This window comes from Podarcis liolepis (genome assembly GCF_965112155.1).
Source record: "Podarcis liolepis genome assembly, chromosome: 4".
Classification (NCBI taxonomy): Eukaryota; Metazoa; Chordata; class Lepidosauria; order Squamata; family Lacertidae; genus Podarcis; species Podarcis liolepis.
In genome coordinates, this window is record NC_139558.1 from 77,178,965 (window position 1) to 77,201,828 (window position 22,864).

Sequence of the window (22,864 nt, forward strand, 5' to 3'; positions counted from 1 at the left end):
TGATCTTATCTGAGTCTTACATGGTGAGCAAGCAAAGCAACCTTATGTTCAGATTTCAAACTGGGAAACTGAAATGCGAAAGTGATGCAGGCACAGAGGCGCAGGGATGGATTAACTCTTTTGCTCAATACACAGCAGACGGGGACACCAGACAAACTGGGGATCTGGCTGTGATTTAATAGTTTTCCATTGTTGCAAATGAGCCCATCTTCCTGCCTGCAGAACAGTACTTGGACTATGGGAGGTTTTCAATGAAATCTGTAAGCCATCCCCATTTTCCTCCAATTTTAGTCAATTCATGCCCCCATCACACCATCTCATAAAAACAGCAAGTAAGACAAGGTGCCAGCCCTGCCCTGCTCTGCTTCCCCTATAATTTGTGTATTGCTGAGCCACAAATATGGTGTCTGTAGTTGTTCAGCTCAATCATAGGTTTCCCACTTCAATGAGAGCTGGACCTTAAGACACTACCTACGTTAATAGAATGGCCAGGCAGCAGGGGGCACTGTGGTCTAAACCACTGAGTCTCTTGGACTTGCTGATCAGAAGGTTGGCTGTTAAAATCTCAGTGACGGAGTGAGCTCCCATTCAGCTCCTGCCAACCTAGCAGTTTGAAAGCAGATAAATAGGTAAATGGCGGGAAGGTAAATGGCTTTTCCATGAGCTCTGGTTTCCGTCACGATGTTCCATTGCATCAGAAGCGGTTGAGTCATGCTGGCCACATGACCTGGAAAGCTGTCTGTGGACAAATGCCGGCTCCCACAGCCTGAAAGCAAGATGAGCACCGCAACCCCATAGTCGCCTTTGACTGGACTTAACCATCCAGGGATCCTTTACCTTTTACCTTTAATAGAATGGCCACCACAAGATTAAGAATTTACTTTCAATCCTAAAAAACCCCAAACCACTGTTTTCAGCAAATGAGACCTTTGGCAGAACAGCATTCCCTTCAAAGGTTACACTGAGAAGGTCATACAGAGGCTCTACTTAAACACACACACACACACACACCACATTCAGTTGGTATCTTTTTCCACTGCACTCAAAGGAGACAAAATCACAGCATCTTTCATAAAAAGAGTCAACATCCACAACAAAAATACCCTGCGAAACAACATTAACAACCTGGAGGTGGTGCATTAGTTTTTCCATTATCTCTAGAAACCAAACTTTCTCATATTGGTTTTTAACTGTGAAGCAATCAGCTTCCCTCCAATACTGAGCTATCATTAGCCTTGCTGCCACAGGTAGGTAGTGTGTCATCTCTTTAGGAAGCATGCCTGAGTTATTCCCCTAGAAGACAGAGAAAAGACACCATGAAAGGGTCCCTCTCTAGCTTATAAATAACACTCAGTTCCACAGCCACATCTTCTCAATCTATGTTTACCATTGGACACTGCCACCATCGCTGCCAGGATGTCCCTTTAAAGCCTTTCTTAACAAAAAACTCTGGCAGCCCTGCTGACATTTAGCCAAGACCGAGAAGCATGACGACAGAGCAAGCAAAAGGCTTAGGTTGGTCCTGCAGTTTCTGGAACGATACCCCAGAGCTCTGCGAAATCTCTCCTGTTTCATGCAAGTGATACATAGAACGCCTCTGTGAAGCAGCAGGCCAGAGCAAGAGGTAGAGCGTTTTGATGAGGCACTCAAGCTTATATTGTCTCACCGTCGTGCTGCACAGCAGAGAGTTCTAACTTTATAGCTGAGTTTTGAGTGCCGGGGCAGGGAGAAGCTGTTCTCTCTTGATAGATGTACATTACTGCCATTGTTAGTCAGTCAATGTAAAGTGCTCTTGGAGGAGCAGCAGATGTCATATTACGTGGAGGCAAGTAGGACACCTGGGTTCGTTACTACCTAATTAGGTTCTCCATTTGATTGACTGCTTGTGCTGCAGACAAAGGAAGAGAACAGCCACGGTGAATGCCAGGAGAAAGCAGGCTGGCATGTCAGCACTCATAGATACATGCTATAGGAGTGCTTCTGGTGGAGCAAAGAGAGAAATTCTGAATAAAAGGGTTTTTTTAAGAGAGAGAGAGAGAATATCGGCCTGGTGTGCATGTTCTCTAACCAATGACCTTTGGACAGTTAACCCAGCCCTCAGCCTTCATCATTCTACCATGAATGGGCGATTTAAACTTCACAGTCATAAAACAGAAACCATGGAAAAGATGCCTGATGGTGTTCCACATTGTAGGTGTAATGTTTGGAAGCTGTTTACTATGTGTACCCACTTACTGTTTGGAGAGTCGCCATGCCTGTACTAGCCACTGTAGCATTTTTCATGTTGTCCAAAATTGTGGTAAGGTTTGAACTGGTGCTAAGAGACTTAATAGCCCCAAATGCTCAACCCACTTCAACATTGACATCCATTTCTTGCAAATAATGTAACTGAGGCCTAAAAAATTGTGCCAATTTGATTCTGATATTCGAAAATGATGCTCCCTTGAACCATGTTCTCATTCCCAAGTAGGAAAATACCTCATTTGCACTGGACAATGACATGTACAAACCATTAGAAGTTCTGTCAAAAGTCCTTAAAAATCATGTTCATTATTTTCAATGGGTCCCCTCTGCACAAAACTTATATATTTAACTGTCCTCAAATTCCCTTTGCAATAGGTATTTTTGAATGGATTTTTATTTTCTTTCAAAATGCAGTTTTAACAAAAAAGAAATATGGGTTTGGGGGCTGAAAACTTCATTGTAACATTCAAAGAAATGTGAAGCCCAATAGGGAGACAGGAAGGTTCTAGTCAGCATCTACATCCAGGACATGTGGGTCTTTGTCAGTGTTGCAATTTGCAAAGACTGAATTCTTCAAGCATTCTTAGTGCAGGATTTTACAAATGTGGAATGCAAATATGTGGGATAAGCAGCCTCATATAACCAACATGTTTAAGTCTAATTGATGCATGAAGGGGTTAATGCAATAGAGTAAGCTATCCTGCCAGGCTTAGCTAGGTCACTCCCCTTCACCTTGGGAGGAAGGCAACCTAGTCTATTGTCTCCCTCAATATAAAGAAGTCTAAGCTGGTTACTCCAAGCTTACACATGGCTTTTCTACAAACATCTCTTGAGTTCTTATACAAATAATTTAGGAACTTTCGCCACTTTGGAAATAACCTAAGTCTTACTGCCTGTGTTTTCTGACTGCTGTATGGAGAAGCAAATGATTCTGACCTTTGTAGAGTTTGTAAGTAAACCATTTTTAACTTACCAAGTGTGTGGTCTTTTTCTAAGCCAGCGGAAGTGGGAAACTTAAAAAAGACCTAGCAAGGGGATATTTTAAAGGTCTAACAGACTATATTTCCACACTTCACTTTGGTGCATGTTTTGTGATTCTCTCACCATGTTTTGTGGGGTTCTCTCACCAAAGAGTCCTTACCCCAAACCTGGATCTTGACATCCAGGGAATTCTCCGTTTTATACTTACATTTGTCATTGCCAACCAACAAAATCTGCCCAGAAATAAATGTGAGATGTGGTGATAATGGGCCACAGCCTTAGGATTAGTGGGTGCCACATCCATCTGTTTCCACTGACCATTCAGAAATGCCAACTGTTTTTCTAGCAAAATCATTACTCTGAAAATATTATATATATATATATGTGTGTGTGTGTGTGTGTGTGTGTGTGTGTGTGTGTGTGTAACATTCAAAGAAATGTGAAACCCAATAGGGAGTCCTTCCTATATATATCCTTCCTGTCCTTCCTATATATATATCCTATTTCATTTGCCCTCATCGCTGCTGTCTCGGAGCCACACTTGCAATTTTTCAGAGCCAGCTTTATGATTCCACTGGGGCCCTGGTGGAGAGGTAGCTGCTGGTTCCTCAGACACACTGCTGCTACCTTTCTGGAATTAGAGAAGAGGAGAGGGACATGGCTTCATTCAGGTGATCTGAAATGGAAAAAGGCAATTTCGTAGAGCAGACTGAGGCCCGAGTAATTGCATGATTTATGCACATGATGAAAGCCAATCTGACACTGGTCTAAGCCACAGGAGCTTGGAATGGCCCCAGCACACTGGAGAGCCCTGCGCAATGTGGCATCTGTTCATCCACACACCTAGCATCCTGTGGTGGTGCCTGCAATCCTGAGCAACAGTTTTGAGATGCTTCGGATGCTGCTCTTTCCTTGGAGTGTTTCCCTGGTGTTTAAGTTACCCTTTGAAATTTTAATTCCTCTAAGTGATTTTAATGCCAAGAAGGAATGTTGGATTGACAGCCCTGGGCAGCAGGGTTTTCTGAGCTTCCCAATAGACAAACTGTTCCCGGAATAGCGGCACCTCCCTCCGCTGCTGATGCGATCACTGATCAAATTTGAAACTCCATCTCTATACATGCAGCCCACTGGGCTGTCACAATTCAGGCATGCTAATTTCAGTGAACAACAAAGAGAGAGAGAGAGAGATGTGGCCAGATCTTTCCTTTGTCTTTGCCAGCCAAAGGAGCTGGCATCTAAAGCAGTTTGGTTCAGCAGATACTAGATAATTGGACAGATCCAGGAATTTTGCATTCAGCTTGAGACAGGAAATAGTATTTAAAGGAGAGTTAAAGATAGTTTGATAGATATATAATTTCCCAGTGTGCTCTGGGACAGTGCAGGCTACGGCAAGCAAGAAAGCCAAACTAATTCTTCTCAACTGCACCAGTGCCACCATGTGGATATCTTTCATTTGTTTTCGAGTCCACTGCTCTTAACCACTACACCACATTGGCTCTCTCCCAGTGAGGTGGAATTGCCCTAACTATTGCACCCAACACTATTGCAGCTTTCAAAAGACTGTTACTCAGAGTGCTTTTCTCTGCCTATAATCCTACAATGTGTGCATGGATGTGGCTGGGAAATCATTGAAGATATGTCTTTGGTAGTGAAGAGCAGATGTCCTTCCTATCTGTTTCATTATTATTTTTCCCTGCATTGGCTTTGCCCTTTATTCCGCTCCACCTGCTTTCTGGTTTAACTTTAGGAATTTTAAAAATTAATTTTGGAGTTGGCTTCATATGTGCAGTTGGCTGAGGTTTTCAGTTCTCTTTAACCCCACCCCAATTTACATGTGACACCTATAGTGAAACAACTACAGCAAAAAACAGCAGGAAGCTGCCAAATAAGTCCTACCTTCCAAAAGCAGAATGAAACAAAAGAGCTTCCAGCACACCATGGGAGGGGGAGCCAAATTAACAGTGTCCATTCCAAGAGATCATTCCAAAGCTAGAGGGGCATCTAAGGAACTCCACTTCTTGTGGACATCAACCTAGCCTCCAGCTTGTACCATAACTGCATCAGCACATTATGAACAGCCTGAAGCATCCTGGTCCCAGATGTATAGTGGCAGACTATTGAACTTAAGATAGTGATGGGGGGGGGCTGTTGCCCTTCATATGTTGCTTGACTACATCTCCCATCATCCCTGATCACTACCTATGTTGGCTGGAGCAGATGGGAGAACAAAAATAGCCCTCCTGGATTAGTCCAGAGGCACTTCTAGCCCAACACTCTATTGTCACAGCAGCCAACCAGATGCCTATAGGAAGCCTGGAAAGAGTGAAACAGTACTCTCCCCACTTGCAATTCCCAGAAACTTGTATTCATAAGCATCAATATCTGGAGGACCACTGGTTCCCTACCTTTGATTTAGAGCTTTATACATTTAAAAAAGCACTTTTAATTGGATTTGAAATCACACAGGCAGGAAAATAATAACCTATTAAATACATATATATCATATACAGACACTCAGGGTGATTCACAATAAGAATTTAAAATAAAATATAATTACATAATTAAAATACTAAAAAAAACAATTAAAGTAAAAAACAACAACATCTGAATTCGCCATAACTTCAAAACCTACATAAAGGGGTTACAGCATTTGAAATATACCTTAACTTCCCCCTCAGCACTAAACAATTTGGTGTCTGAAGGGAAAGAATAAAAATACCTTAACCTGCCACTTGAAAGAGAACAACGTGGGTGCTGGGCAAACTTCCCTGGGGAGGGAATTCTGCAACAGCGGCGCTGCCAATTAAAAAGGGGGAAAAATAAAAGCCCACCTCATTCTATGAGCCTCCCCTCCATGCACTGAAATCATGTTTTGAATTCCATCTTATGTCAGTCCCCACAAAAAAGCTGAGCATTCTCGGTTGCTGCTCTGGGGCTTTGGAACGCTCTCCTGCAAGCTGTTCACTTGGCTCCATCTCACATCATGTTCTAGGAGCAGATAAACATTATTTTGTGTCATTCTGCTTTTGGAAGTTGCACCCAGCTTTATGGTCTTCTGCTGCTCGGAGCTTCGGTTGTATGCTTTTGTATGCTCATTTAAAATTCTGGTATCAAGAGTTTCTTTTCACCAAGGCTGCTCCAAGACATTGCGCCCCCTTCTCCTAATTCCATATACAGTGGTACCTCGCAAGACGAATGCCTCGCAAGACGAAAAACGCGCAAGACGAAAGAGTTTTCCGTTTTTTGAGTCGTTCCGCAAGACGAATTTCCCTATGGGCTTGCTTCGCAAGACGAAACGTCTTGTGAGTTCTTGCGAGTTTGTTTCCTTTTTCTTAAAGCCACTAAGCTGTTAATAGCCGCTAAGCCGCTAATAGCCGTGCTTCGCAAGACGAAAAAACCGCAAGACAAAGAGACTCGTGGAATGGATTAATTTCGTCTTGCGAGGCACCATTGTACGGAAGACCAGAGGATTTAACAATCAATCCCTTTATCTAGGGAAATGTGGGAATACTGGTCTCCTAACAACTCTCAGCACCCTTAATAAACTTCAGCTCTCAGAATTATTCAGGGAAAGCTGGTATCGTAGTGCGTCAAACATGTGGCATGACTGTGGCCTCAGTGTTGCCCTTGTATAACTCGGCAGGGATGGGGAAAGAACTAGAATTAGCTGGCTCCACTTGTCATTGGCTCCACTTAACTCTTGGTGTCCCTGCATTCTGCCCTACTTGTCTCAGTGGTCACCAGCCACCACTAGGATGTGTAGTTAAGAACTCCACGTAACTCCAGACCTTCCAAGTGTCCCTATTTTCCAGGATTTAGAGAAGCTGTCCCAGTTTCTGATTTCATCCAGGAATGTCCCACTTCTCCTTAGGATGGCCCTATTTTCATTGAAGAAATATTGAAGGGTATGGAGTTATCCAACCTCTGAGCTGTCTGGAGGCAATCCTGTATAGGGAAGGGTTGTTTTTTAAATAATAATAATAATAATAATAAAAAATTTTATTTATATCCCGCCCTCCCCAGCCGAAGCCGGGCTCAGGGCGGCTAACAACACTAAAATAGTGCAACATTATAAAACATCATAAGAATTAATTAAAATCAAAATTGATGGCAACCATAAACTAAAGTATTGTAAAGATTGTCAAAGGAGGGAGTCAGGCTGTGCCATAACCAAAGGCCTGGTGGAACAGCTCTGTCTTGCAGGCCCTGCGGAAAGATGTCAAGTCCTGCAGGGCCCTTGTCTCTTGTGACAGAGCGTTCCACCAGGTTGGAGCCGCAGCCGAAAAAGCCCTGGCTCTAGTTGAGGCCAGCCTAACCTCTCTGTGGCCTGGGACCTTCAAGATGTTTTTATTTGAGGACCGTAAGTTCCTCTGTGGGGCATACCAGGAGAGGCGGTCCTGTAGATACGAGGGTCCTAGGCCGTGTAGGGCTTTGAAGGTTAAAACCAGCACCTTAAACCTGATCCTGTACTCCACCGGGAGCCAGTGCAGCTGGTATAGCACCGGATGAATGTGATCCCGCAGCGAAGACCCCGTAAGGAGTCTCGCTGCGGCATTCTGCACCCGCTGGAGTTTCTGGGTCAGTCTCAAGGGCAGCCCCACATAGAGCGAGTTACAATAATCCAGTCTGGAGGTGACCGTCGCGTGGATCACAGTGGCTAGGTCAGGGCGAGAGAGGTAAGGAGCCAAAATATGTTTTATTATGTTTTATATATGCTGGAAGCCACCAAGAGTGGCTGGGGCAACCCAGTAAGATGTGTAGGGTATGCATAGTAAAATTTTCATTATGGAATGGGACGTCCCTATTTTCATTGGAGAAATCTTGGAGGGTGTTGTAGCTCTGATCTCCAAACATAGAGGAATGGCCAGGGGGTCAGAAGGAATGGCTGGGGAGGGGATGCTATTGCTATTGCTCTCCAGCATCTACTGCCTGAAGTGAAGGGCACACTTTTCCTGGTGGTAAGGCTAGCCCTACTTGATCTGTTTTGGAAGCATTTGCAGATTTGACAGTTTGCATCTGCTTTCCTGGGTGTTTAATTTTATTGCGTAGGCTGCTGCCGTACTTTGGTGTCTTATAGAATGCTATCGAACTGCATTTTTGTTTTAAATGAAACTGTACATTTGTTATTTCAGTAAACATCTTGGGAAAGCTCTAGCCTTCAAAGGGAGCTTAGAAATGTCTGGAATAAATAAGACACACAGCAAAGATTAAAGAAATAAATGACAGTGCAACAAGGAATCAGGATGGGGCCCTCCTTTTGCAACAGTTTCATCATTATGTTTGCCTTTGTGTGCATTGGAAGAGGGAATGAGGAGGAGGAAAGAAACTGCAACAAGCTCTGCATATGTATCAGTCTCTTAAACTTTAGAATTAAGAAAGGAGGAAAAAGAAGGGTGAATTGCTAATGTATCAGCACTATTCCACAAACAAGGTCTGATAACTTGGAACCCCCCAACCCATGGATAAACTCAGCAGGGGAGAGATCGGCTAGCATCCCAATTCTTTGGATAGTTTCAGCAGCCAAACAACAAATCTGAGACATATGTTTGTCAGAGCAGTTTCCATTCATTTTGCCAGGAAGGCCTCTGACTAGTAGTTTGGCAGACATTACTCTTTTTCGCCTCTCTCCTTTTTTTGTTGTTGTTAGTTATTTCTTGTTTATTCATTTCAGCGATATGCTATAACAATAAGCCACATTACAAAGTTTGGCCTCTTCAGCCATTTTCCAGCTGCTTAATCCCTATGCATATATTATTCAGGAACAGAAAAGCAACAAAAGAAATCGCCCCAACCACATATGAGGTACTTGCTTTGGTGTTGCCATAGAATTATTTTCGTAGTTTACATTTGCTCCTTGCCCTACCTTTGAGCATGCACAGTTTATGAAGGATTTATTCCAACTCTAACAGTTCTAGAATAGCCCACCTTACATTGTATATTGTATTTGGGGATAAGGGACACTCTAGCCCTTAGCACTTAACTGCACCTGTGAGTAGCAAGATGAATGTCTGTTGTTTCTGTTGGCCTTCCGAGCATATAGCTTTTGTGTCAACTCTTTCCAAGGCATCCAGAATTCTGTGCATCCCTTCAGCACACTTGCCAAGAGTGAGTGCAAGTTATCATTTTCACCAACAGTCTAAACACACGCTTACCAGAACATCTGCAGTTTGTGAAAACTAGGCCAAAGACGTTGTCCATGTATAATATATGTGTGTTTGTCACTAAAGCAGGACCTGTTCAAGGGTTAGAAATGAGCTCAGAGTGAAGCATCGTGGGAAAAGTGGTCCCCACGGAACATCTGCACAGATGGTGATGGGCAGCTCTGCAAGTGATGAACAACTGCCATCCTCTCAACGCATCACCTGAACCCTGCAACCTAGCTTGGTACATAATAGCACTGGTCCTGGTAACGGAAAGAAGGATTTGTGTTTCTTGCCAGATCACTTCATTTGGAATGTGTGGGCCTACTTTTCTAACTAATACTTGTTATGTAATGATAATGTGAAAGTTTTCTCATCTGTAGAAAACTTGAGTTCACCATGCCCCTTCCTCGAGACAGTGAATGGATTGCAGTAGACCTTGACAGCCAATTAACCTCAATATAGTATTTCCTGGCAGATTTCCTCTTCTTGTTGATTGGTACAAGGGATGTTTAATGAAAATAACAGAAAAGGTACTCAAAAGGTTGTCATAGTGAGCCTCCTCAAGGCAAGAAAGCAAGATTTTAGCTTCTCAAGTATAGGAACAATTTTGTTTAAAAAAGGGAAAAAATTAAAAACAACTTTGTAGTGTCTTCCCTCTTCACCCAGCAATGAAGTCACGGTCATCAAAAGTTTAGCAAACATATATGGCTAACTACAGACCCTCCAACTGTCCCAATAAATCAGGGCATGCCATTTTTGGAGGCCGAATTCTCACGTGATAGCATGACACCCAAAAACTTGTGAGAGCATGGTGCCCCAAAGCATGCTTTCCTGCAAGCAACTGACAGCTGTTCATTGTTATTTTTTAAGTGAGGTCTTTTATTTTCAAAGAAAACAGTGTGGATTTTCTTTTTTCTTTTTAGGTAAAGGGAAGGGGTTCCCTTAGAAAACATAATCAGTTGTGTGTGTTTTAATGCAAAAGATATATATATATTCAAAAGTTAGGATACAGTTACAAAATCAGTAAGCATACTGATCTCAGGCACTTGGGAGCAAGCCTCTCTTGATTCTTACACTTCAATTAAAACTCGGAGAAATCTCCTCTGGCAGGGCACAGATCAGGGAGCACAGGCAGCCAGATCACTGGAGAAATGTTTAATGGGCAGAAAAACACACGTACTACCCATGGACAACAATAAAGATCAACCCTGCAGCCACCAGAATTTGGAAGACATCTATCGCAACCTGAGAATGAAGGAGAAAAGCAAAAGCTTCTTTCTTGCAGGAGAAGAAAGCTTTTGAGAAATTGGAGGGCAGGTTTTGGCCCAGCACTCATTTTAACCATTGCTTTCCACACCTCTCATTCAAGGCTAGGCGTAACCACCAAATAGCTCTTTAGTGTGGGAGGAGGAAGGAAAGCATGGAGGGCTGTTCTTCCTTGCAGGTCCCTGCTGCTTCTTGGCTCCATGCCTCAGTGAGTAGCCCAAGCTCCCCACCTTGCTCCATATGCACAGAAAATTACCCCCATGCTGTGGCCTCTCGACAAAACCGTCAACAGCAGCTACTAATGGGCCACCTAATGGCCATTTAATGGGACTAGTAAAGCTAATAGATTTTTAAAGATAATATTCATAATAATAGCTGGAGCGAAGCCTGCTGAAGAGGCATGAGGGCTGGCAGGGCCTGCCCTCTTGGAGTGAGCTCGCTGAACCATGCCTCCACTGTGACCTGCACAGGAAGCAAACCTGCTTTGCAGGCCTTGGATGGCGTAAATGGAATAATGAGGCATTGTTTTCATGCCGAATCTTTCTTCCAGAGAGTTTCAATGCCAGCTGCTGATGGCCCAGCACTGCACACATGCTTACAGTCCCTATATATTATGGACCGTGCCTGTTTTCTTATTGCTTCCTTGGTTAATCACAATCCACATCTTTTTTTTACTTTTCATTATGCCTTGTTCAAGTTGTTCGGCTGTGAGTTTCCCAGAGGTCATACTTTGGGGTTCAGCGAAATTTCAGAGCAGGGAGTAGACACATAATAGGGGGCTCAGGCAGCAATCTTTGGCATGAGGAGTGAGGCGCTAATGAGTTTGTCTCTGTTTTCATCCATGAGATCTTGGGATAGGGGATGAACACAACAGGCAACCTTGTTGCTCTCAGGCCTAGCTCCTGCAAAACAACCAGAGAGGCCAGCTGTTCCCATTCAGCTAACTCAAATAAGTCAGGGACAGAGTGAGATGCTGCTGTGAGTGAACTTGGGTGCAGCAAGAGCATGGTCAGATTAGCTAGATACACTTCAAGGGGTTCGCTCTCCTGGAGAAACTGTGTGGCTTGGCTCTATAGCATACCCTGCAACATTTCTTCAATGAAAATAGGGACGTCCCATTCCATAATGATAATTTTACTATTTATACTATTTATTCTTCTACCATACCTTAATTAATTAATTAATTAATTAATTAATGCTCTTTTTCAACAGAAGCACTTGGAACAAAAATATGGAAAGGCTTAGTGGTTCCAGGGGAAACGGTACAATAGCCAGGATCTTACACAAACATCAGTTCTCCAGAAAACCTCCATATCCAGCATTCACATTGATTTGGTTTCGCAAAGCTTACAAGGTGGTTAAACTGTGGCTGGTCTTTACTGCATATTCATTCAGATTTGTTTATATGGTGGTTATGTGTCAATGAGCTTTGCATCTTTATTTGCTTGTGAGTGTTTACATGTATTTCCATTAATCATTTATATTCATCCCGTACTTTTCATTGCATCTCCCTGTCACTTTCCAAACCTCAAAGTCCAGTTGTGTGTTTTTAAAGGGAATTTGTTGTGCTAAATTGACAGGGCTCTTTGATTGTGCAAACTCAACATTCTAGTACATGCTTAACTCCTTCCTGCCAAATACTGACAGTCTGGAGGCACCCTACACTTTCTATGTAGGATAATCTGAAGTGATGCAGTACATTTTACCACCTCATTCTGCTACATGTATAGGCCAAACTATTTGGATCAAGTTCTTAGGTACCCTGGTACATATTAAGTTAGTGTTAGACAACAAGTGAGACCTGCAACCAAGTGTTGCTGTATGGAGTGTTCCTGAATTAAGCTGGCTATTTTCAGCATTAGCTAGAGTTCTGCTCATTAATATGATGCACATTAATGTGTGTTTACCATAACATGGTGGCTTTTTTGGAGTTGAAGGTCTGACATAAAACTCTCCTTTCCTAGACAGTTAATCAATCTCATTTCTCTTGTGATTAGACCCACATTTCAGCTCACTACACCACCAATTTCTCCTCACTCAGAAGATTAATAAAGCAAGTTTGGGGAGGGCTTGGGGAAGTATAAACCAAGCTAGAAATTTGAGATATGGCTTATATCAACAATTAACGGGCTGAAGCATAATTCAATTAGAAATTAAATTGGAGGGAAAAAAACCCATAATAATAAAAGGGCGATTTGCGTGTTGATTAAAGTGAAAACATGCAGTCATTAGCCTGTATTTAAATATTATTAGCTGGGAGGTTGAGCAGTGCCTTACCATTAACCTGCCGGGTGCCTGCTGAGAGTCTGTCTTTCTCTGGCTGCTTAAATGGTTTGGATGTGCTTGAGACAGGTGCAAAGAGCCAAGATCTGTGCATATCACAAATGAGTTAGGTAGGCAGATGCTTGGAATTACATAATCCTCAAAACACGGCATCCCCGTAGTGTTTTGCAAACCTTATATTTATGTGTCATCTCAGTTCTGATAGGGAAATTGCAGCATGCTAAAAAAAATTGCTAAAAGCCCTGCTTTTATGCGCTCTGCTATTGATACCATGAGCGATCAAGCTTCTCCAGCCCAAAAACGGCTTCAAAAATTTCCAGAGAAAGGGGCTCAGTCAAGTTGAGATAAACCTGGCTATTGTTGCTTTTGAATCACATTTTGTAGCCCATCTCTCCCTGCCCCCCATAGCCTCATGTGGATTACCTAGGCTTTCCCATTTTGTCCTCACAGCAACTATGTAAAGTAGGCTGGACTAATGGACAAGGACTAAGGAGGAACTGAAGTAGTTCAGATTAATAGTAATGTATTTATTTATTTTTTATAAAAAAAATTATTGGTTTTTCACAATTTATATAAACACAAACAATACACGAAACAAACAAACAAACACATAAACAAACATGTATAATTTCAAATCCTTTTTTTCTTAAACCTTACTTCACCGACTTCCCCGTACCTCCCCTTTCTGCATCCCAATTTCCAAATTTGTTTCAGCAAATCCTCCCCCTTGAGTTTATCTAATTTTCCCTTGTTCTTTTCTTTTACTTAATCTTTTACAGCTGTAATCCCCTTTTTTCTATAACCTCAACATTTTAGCACTCCAGATTAATAGTAATGTAGAGCCACTGCCATCACATTCTGAGGGGATAATGATAGGTGAAAGCACTCTGAGAGTGGAAAGTCATCTGCACTATATGTTTAAAGCAGTATCATACTGCTATAAACAGTCATGTCTCTCCCAAAGAATCATGGGAACTGTAGTTTGTTAAGTGTGATGGGAGTTGTTGGGAGACCCCTATTCCCTTCACAGAGCTGCAATTTCTAGAGTAGTTTAACAATCAATTCCTCTTCATGTGGAGCTCTGCAACTGTAGCTCTGCTGGGAGGGAATGACAGCTTTCAGCACACTTAACAGACCACAGCTCCCAGAATTCATTGGGGAAAGCCATGACTGTTTAAAGTGGTATCATAGGGTTATGTGTGGTATCAATGTGGCCCAGAAGTGCCCTTGTAGAACTTAGCATCAACAGGCCAGCCCTATTATTGTTGTGGCTCTTGTTCTTCTGGATTACCAGTATACTAAGCATTCACCCTTTGTCTGCACAATGTTTGTGGAAAGGTTAGATTACACTGGCTATGCATCGAACACTTGTTCTGATTGGTTTGTGGGGAGGTTAGATGACATTGTACTAAGCAAAAAAACACACAAAACCCCCACATTTCTATTGCATTTTCCCATCACTTTCATTATCACAATAAGTCCAATGTGGGTGAGGGGAGCAGGATTGTTGCACAGTTCCTAGTCCACTTGAATTGCACAATTTCAATTTGTCAGTATGCAATTTAATTCCATCTGAAAATAGTGTCAACCCTCTGTCTCCCACAAGCTACTCTTGCCTTGGGAAAGCTGGTGGGAATAGCTTCCCAGACCCCCAAATGGGTGCACTCCCACCACCTCCATTATATTGGTCAAGTCCCCCATCAAAAAGTAAGATTCTTTATCATTATTATTATTATTATTATTATTATTATTTATTGAATTTATATACCGCCTTATACCCAGAAGGCGCAGGGTAGTTCCCAGAAAAGATCAACATAAAAACCACAATATATATAATCAAAATAAAAACAACAACCCAATAACACCCCCATGAAAACAGCCACATTTTAAAAGGGCACCGGATGTCAATCAGATCAACCAAAGGCCTGTTTAAAAAGGAACGTTTTTGCTTGGTGCCAAAAGGTGCATAATGAAGATGCCATGCGAACTTTCCTAGGGAGAGCATTCCACAGGAGAGTCACTGCAGAGAAGGCCCATTCTCATGTTGCCACCCTCCTGACCTCTCGAGGAGGAGACACACAAAGAAGGGCTTCAGAAAATGATCTCGGGGTCTCAATAGGTTCGTATGGAAAGAGGCAGCCCTTGAGGTATTGTGGTCCTGAGCCATTTAAGGCTTTTTAGGTCAAAACCAGCACTTTGAATTGGGCTCAAGCCATTTTGCTCCAGTGAGCAAGCTGGCCACTGAATTCTGCACTAGCTGAAGTTTCCGAACCGTCTTCAGATGCAGCCCTATGCATAACACATTGCAGTAATCTAACCTTGAGGTTACTAGGGCATAAACAACAGTAGTTAGGCTATCCCTGTCCAGATAGGGGCATAACTGGGCTACCAGCTGAAGCTGATGGAAGGCACTCCGGGCCACTGAGACCACCTGAGCCTTGAGTGACAGCAAAGGATCCAGGAGTACCCCCAAGCTACGAACCTGCCCCTTCAGAGGAAGTTACCCCATCAAGAGTAGGTGACTTCCCACACATCTGGTCCAGGGAACCATCCATTAACAGTGCCTTAGTCTTATCAGGATTGAGTTTCAGTGTGTTGGCTTTCATCCAGTCCATTACTGAGGCAAGGCGCTGGTCCAGCACTTCCACAGCCTCAGCTACAAATGTAAAGGAGAAATAGAGCTGAGTGTCATCAGCATATTTCTGACAACATACTCCAAACATCAGGATAACCCCACCCAGCGGTTTCAGGTAGGTGTTCAACAACATGGGGGATAGGAATGAGCTTTTCAGAACCCCACACTGAAGATTTCATGGGGCTGAAAAGCACTCCCCAAGTAACATTCTCTGGGAACGACCCTCCAAGTAGGCCTGGGACCACTACAAAGCGGTGCCACCGAACCCTAGTTCAGAGAGTTGCTCCATGGTCCATGCTCCATGTCTTCTCTTGCATTCAGAAGGGTTGCCTTCCCCTATTTTACAACTGTGCAGGAGCACAGCTCAATCTGTCTCTCGATAAAGAGAGAATAATAATAGCTCTTTGTCGGCTCGTGTTCATGCCATTTGTCTCTTTTTGTTTTAATATATTCCCTCTTCCCTCCTCTGTGGAGTGTGTCCCTACACAAGAGCATTAGATCAGATTTTTAGATCAAATTATCCTTCTGCTGCATAAAACCATCTGTAATTATTCCCCTATAACCACAACTTTAAATTGCTACTGAACACAACAAACAAGCCATTTTCATGCATCTACCAAAGAAGATTAAACGGCAAGCTAATATCTGAGGCTTGCAACTTTGCACATGGATATATTACGTTAAAAACGACTTTAACGGTTTTGACAGGAATAGAATCAGTCCTTGTGGTCTCAACAGGATTCCATCAGTACTGGGACACGAGGGTGATGGGAAATTCTTATTTGATCCACTCTTTGGAGGGGGGAATGAGAGAGATGTTGAGCCAATCTCTCTGGTACAAGATGGGCAATGGGGTGCAACAGTGAGATGAGAGTGAAGCCCTGTAGTTGCAAGCTAGTTGTTTTTTTAAAAAAATTAGAGGGTTTTGAGGAGCCTACATTTAGGATGTTAACTAAGATATGATCCCTGCTTGATCAGTCCAAAGGTCCATGTAGTCCAGCATTGATGGAAAGCCCTCAACTTGAGCACAAGAGCACTCTCCCCTCATGTGATTTTCATCAGAGGCATACTGTCTCCAAGAGCAGAAGGTAGAACTTAGGCATTATGGCCAATTTTCCCATAGTCCCTGCTCCTGCCTTGCAGCAGCTCCCACTCCCAAGCCTTTCCTAGGACCATGGATTTCAGGGAACTGGAGAGGGAAGGCAGGCCGGAACTTCCTTTTGTAGGAGTGTTCTTGCTCAGGGACCTCATTGGATGTAACCTATTATTTATTAATCATTTTATTTTACTTGAAATTATTTTACTTTGTCACCTTTGTCCTTCCTGGCTCTGTCAACCAGTGACCCAAGATTGCTCAGTGAAGGCTGTAACTTGAGGGAGGGAGGGTGGGAAGCTCTCAAAGCAAAATGGCTGTGAGCTCCAGGGGAAGCAGCCTTATATAGGATTTCCCCTCCCCTCTTCAAGGGCTCATGGGACAACTTTGTCCCATGAGCCTATCACACAGAGAAGATACTGGGCAAGACCTTGCCCAGTATTTTGGTGCAATCTATGAGCTACAGCGCTGCCTGGCAAAGGTGCCCCATGCTTAATGCTCCAAGGGACAGGAATTACAGTAAGCCCACAACTCACGTGAGGATTACATTCCCGGGAACACACCTAAAGTCAAAATCACATATAGTCAAAACACACTGGGGTCAATGGTGAGGGGGTGTGCCAATATTTTCTCCTGGATGCCCACCCCCTTTCGTTCATTTATTTATTTATTTTGCCAAGCGCATAAAGTTGAATGTGCCCAAGTTAAATGAGCATCAGTTGTAGGCTTAGTGTGTTGTAATAACTTTGGAGAGGATGACTTCCAGTGGGCTAACAGAAATAGATAACACATGAACACTGTACAAAATCAAAAAGGAGCTTTGAATGAGTAGAGTGAGAGTTGGGTTGTGGTTTTTTTTCCAGCTTAGAGTAAAAGTAATTGAAATATCCCAGCTAGTATTCCTTTGTTTAATGCACTTTCATAGTACTTTCCTTCTCTCCTTGCAAATATCTGATGTAGGAATACACTTTCAAGGCAACAAGAAGGAATGCACCTGACAGAATATGGCAACAGTAGTATCTCATCTTGATCCAAAATATTACAAAAAGGAGAACATTCGTTCTCCTGGCAGCTCAAAGACACACACCCCAATCCATTTTAACTCTTGCAGAACCCCTAGTGGCCTCTTAAAAACCTATTGATTTGGGCCAAAGCTGGAACACAGACAGCAGCATTTCATCTTCAAAGGTGCAGGTAAAACATTGAGGCTGACAAGACAGCTTAGTTCAAGAGGTTTTGCAGAATCTCATCCCCATTAGTGTGTTTCTAATAATACTAACAGACTTTGACCTATGGTTTCTTGGCATAATATATTTGTTTCAAAATAAAAAAATTCCTTCCAGTAGCACCTTAAAGACCAACTAAGTTAGTTCTTGGTATGAGCTTTCGTGTGCATGCACACTTCTTCAGATACCTGAAGAAGTATCTGAAGAAGTGTGCATGCACACGAAAGCTCATACCAAGAACTAACTTAGTTGGTCTTTAAGGTGCTACTGGAAGGAATTTTTTTATTTTGACTATGGCAGACCAACACGGCTACCTATCTATATTTGTTTCATTAATGCTATATTCTAATAGTGAACATGGGATTGTGGAGTTGGAAGGCCAAACCCCAGTAATGCAGGAATCTCAACTAAAGCTTCCATGACAGATGCTTAAGGACTTCCAGTGATGGTGAGTCCACCACCTTTTGAAGGAGTCCAATGAACAACTCTTACTGTCAAGCAACATGAGGTTGGCTGATGAACTCTACTGAGCAACTAGCATCAAGGCTGGTGTCAGAACCTGGCATCCATCGGCAGCTGTCAGGGCCCCAGTATCTAACAAGACTCACAGATGAAGCCTGTACTGGTATCAAAATTTTAAAAGTAATTCCGGGTTGTTGTTGTTGAGTCGTTTAGTCGTTTCCGACTCTCCATGACTCCATGGACCAGAACACGCCAGGCACTCCTGTCTTCCGCTGCCTCCTGCAGTTTAGTCAAACTTATGTTAGTACCTCTGAGAGGACTGTTCAACCATCTTGTCCTCCATCGTCCCCTTCTCCTTGTGCCCTCCATCTTTCCCAACATCAGGGTCTTTTCCAGGGAGTCTTCTCTTCTCATGAGGTGGCCAAAGTATTGGAGCCTCAGCTTCAGGATCTGTCCTTCCTGTGAGCACTCAGGGCTGATTTCTTTAAGAATGGATAGGTTTGATCTTCTTGCAGTCCATGGGACTCCAGCACCATAATTCAAAAGCATCCATTCTTCGGCGATCAGCCTTCTTTGTGGTCCAGCTGTCACTTTCATACATCACTACTGGGAAAACTATAGCTTTAACTATAACGACCTTTGTCAGCAAGGTGATGTCTCTGCTTTTTAAGATGCTGTCTAGGTTTGTCATCGCTTTTCTCCCAAGAAGCTGTCGTCTTTTAATTTTGTGACTGTGGGTAGCTGGTTCTAACTCCCAATTAATTTCTCACATTGTTCTTGACAAAGCATTGCTCTGGCATTGTGTGGGAGTTTGAAAGGGTCCACAAAATGTGGAGATGGTCCTGATTGGCACCTGAAATTGATGCAACTGGCTGATAAATTGTGTCAGCCAATGGTGGTCATTGAAGTCACAAAGTACCAGGAAATTTATCTCATGCTTGCTCTTTGGAAAGGAATGTGACTGATAACTAGTCATGAGCTTAATCCAGGCCATTCAGCCCTATTTAAAGGAAAGCACTGCCTTGCTTTCCTTGCAGGATATAGTAAAACCAATTCACAGTTTTTATCATTGTATGGTGAAATTTCTGTGGAACTTTGTCATCTACAGGGATCCAATGTGTGACTGGATCTGTAGCCTTCATGGTTTCAGTAGCTGTGTAGCAGGCGCTGTGTTGAGCAGAGCTCAAATAAACACTTTCAGAAAAACACAGCTCCAGGGGAGAAGTGCTCAAAGTCACCAGATGGATGGGAAAACACTGGTTTATGACTCATTCTTTATTCGTGAAATGTATACACTGCTTTTCAACTTTGTGATACCAAAGTAGTGTGCAATTAAGACAATTTAATAAAAATATTTTTGTTTGAAATGAATATTTAAATAACAAAAACCCCAGCCGCCTTCTCTTCTTCTTCTTCGTCTTCTTCGTCTTCTTCGTATTATTATAGAAGATAAAGAGAGCAAGAACGACAAGGAATCACAAATGCTATGAAAAAGTTTAATATTCCCCAAGGGAGAACAGAATGGAATGCCTCTTGTTGTTGTTTAGTCATTTAGTCATGTCCGACTCTTCGTGACCCCATGGACCAGAGCACACCAGGCACTCCTGTCTCCCACTGCCTCCCACAATTTATCTCCTTCATGGTTCACTGCCTTGTTGTGGCGAAGGGGCTTGAATAGATCAGAGAAGCTATGAGTTATGCCATACAGGGGCCACCCAAGACAGATAGGTCATAGTGGAGAGTTTTGACTAAATGTGATCCACCTGGAGCAGGAACTGGCAAGCCACTGCAGTATCCCTGCCAAGAAAACTCCATGGACAAAAGCAACAGGAATGGTTCTCACTTGACCATTAAAGGGATTATTGAAAAATATTTAGCCAGGGCTAAATTTACCTGTTCGGGTTTTTGCAGTTCTTTTCAGGAAGTCAATTCCATGACTGGGGAAGCCACAATACAAACCTAGTAGCCATCCATTGTCTTTCAGAAAGGTTTGCACAAGTGGATTATTTAGAAGGGTCCCCTCAGATGATACTAGAGTTTGCTGTGGGAAATAAGGTCCTGGTGATGGGGGGGAGGGGAGGGGTTCACTTTCTTGCATTAGATATCAATCTACTTGGCATTTGGACTGTGGAGTTCTGCACTGTAGCTACTTAAAAGAGTTCCTTTGAAAGCAATATTTCACATGAAGACGATGCAAGTAACAATGAAGAAACAACGTGATGGTAGGTTTCTTTTTATTGCTACAAACGAACAAAACAACTTTTTGGACCTGAACAGGAAAAACTAATGCTATTTCATTAGAGATATAGCATTTGTTAACTATTGATCACCTGCTGGAATTCTCTGAGGTAGGGGAAGCATGGGGCGAAGAATATTTTCTCTAAATGATTCATTGCAAGGAACATAGGAACTGTACATTATTTTTTATTTGCTTGGGTTTTGCTGATAACTGTAGAAATATCTACTGTACAAACAAGAACTAGTAAATACGCCTAAAGATCATCTTTCTGGGGACGGAACCTTGTTCTGAAACCTAACTGTCCATCTTGCCCAATATTTGCCTTCTATTTACACGAGCAGAAATTGCAGTTCGTTTGTCACAAATAAGAGTTTCTGGAATGGGTAGGTGTCTGTTTCCAGACCATGCTTGGTGGAAAGTATATATGTGATCACTTTGGATAAAGGGCAATATACAAATGAAAGAAATACATATTCAATTCAATCATATAACTTAATAGCAAAGATTTTTCAAACTTAAGTATGCCTGCTCTGCTATCACCCTGTTATCTATGTGGTTCCTGGCCCTACCCACAATCCACCTCAGCTCTCCTGTGCCCCTTTCTCACTCCTTGTAATGAGTCCAGCTCTGAGCTGGATTTCTGATGTATCTCTAAACTCCCTTCATTCCTGCTTCCACCACAGATACTATGCGCATGAATATCTCCCAACACTTATGTAGCCCATCAAGAGGCCTGTGTGTATAATATAGCAATGTATTAAAACAGAAATAATACATGGGTTTGTGATCACTTAGAGTACAGAAGCACATGGTTTCAGTTTGATATTAGCCAGTGTGGTGTAGTATTTAAGAGCGGTAGACTCATAATCTGGAGAACCAGGTTCGCGTCTCCGCTCCTCCACATGCAGATGCTGGGTGACCTTGGGCTAGTGACCTCGGGTTTCCTGCTTGGCAGGGGGTTGGACTCGATGGCCCTTGTGGTCTCTTCCAACTCTATGATTCTATGATTCTATGATTCTATGATTCTAGTCACATTTCTTTGAAGTCTCTCAGCCCCACTCACTTCACAAAGTGTTTGTTGTGGGGGAGGAAGGGAAGGGAGAATGTTAGCCGCTTTGAGACTCCTTAGGGTAGTGATAAAGCGGGATATCAAATCCAAACTCTTCTTCTTCTTCTTACTGGTTGCTTTGGCCCTTCTCTGCACCTTTTCCAGGTCTACAATATCCTTTTTGAAATGTGGCAACCAGAACTGCACACTATGCAGTATTCCAAATTGGGTGGCAGTACAGACATATGTATATATAAGCATTGTCATACTGTATCAGTAGGTGGTGCTGTGGTCTAAACCACTGAGCCTCTTGGGCTTGCCGATCAGAAGGTTGGCTGTTTGAATCCCCGCGACAGGGTGAGCTGCAGTTGCTCTTTCCCAGCTCCTGCCAACCTAGCAGTTCTAAAGCACACCAGTTCAAGTAGATAAATTGGTACTGCTGCAGTGGGAAGGTAAATGGTATTTCCATGCAGTCTGGCTTCCATCACGGTGTCCCGTTGCGCCAGAAGCAGTTTAGTCATGCTGGCCACATGACCCGGAAAGCTGTCTGTAGACAAACACCGGCTCCCTTGGCCTGAAGCGAGATGAGTGCCCTAACCCCATAGTTACCTTTGACTGGTTTTAACCATCCAGGGGTCCTTTACCTTTTTTATATACCTTTATTAGCAGTTTTATTTTTGATCCCTCCAAGTTATCCCTAACATGAAGGACTTAATGGAGACAGACAGCCCATAAAGAGGAGGAAACTAATGCAATTCTGAAACTAAGGGGGGTTTGGCAGCTTTTGCAAGAGGAATCTTGCGGATTCTGAGCAAAGGGTCATGTAATGTGTATGGGTTGCTTGTGCGTAAGTTGCCGCCTCTCCAGGCTTTGTTGCCTTGCTAAACCTTTCTGTCTGGGCAGCCCTTCACTTCGTGGCTGCCTCAGTCGCTAGCAGAATCCGTCAGTGGGCGTTTCTTAAATCTTTTCCAACAAAAAAGTTGTTTGACACCCAGTCTCCTCCTTCTCTCTCTGCGCGGAAGTCTTCTGCGCAGGGAGGGCATGGGTAGCGGAGGACCCGTGCTCTCCCCACTGGTGTCCAGTGAAGAGTCCTGGAGCCCTCTCACCGATTCCCCCATCAGCCCCTCTATATTCCTGGTGTTGCACTGATTTGCTTCCCCATCTGCGGAGCTGCCTCTCTCCCTGCTGGGCCCTTCTCCAGCATCATTTGAGAGCCTTCCCTCCGCCTCTAGCTCCGATGTCAG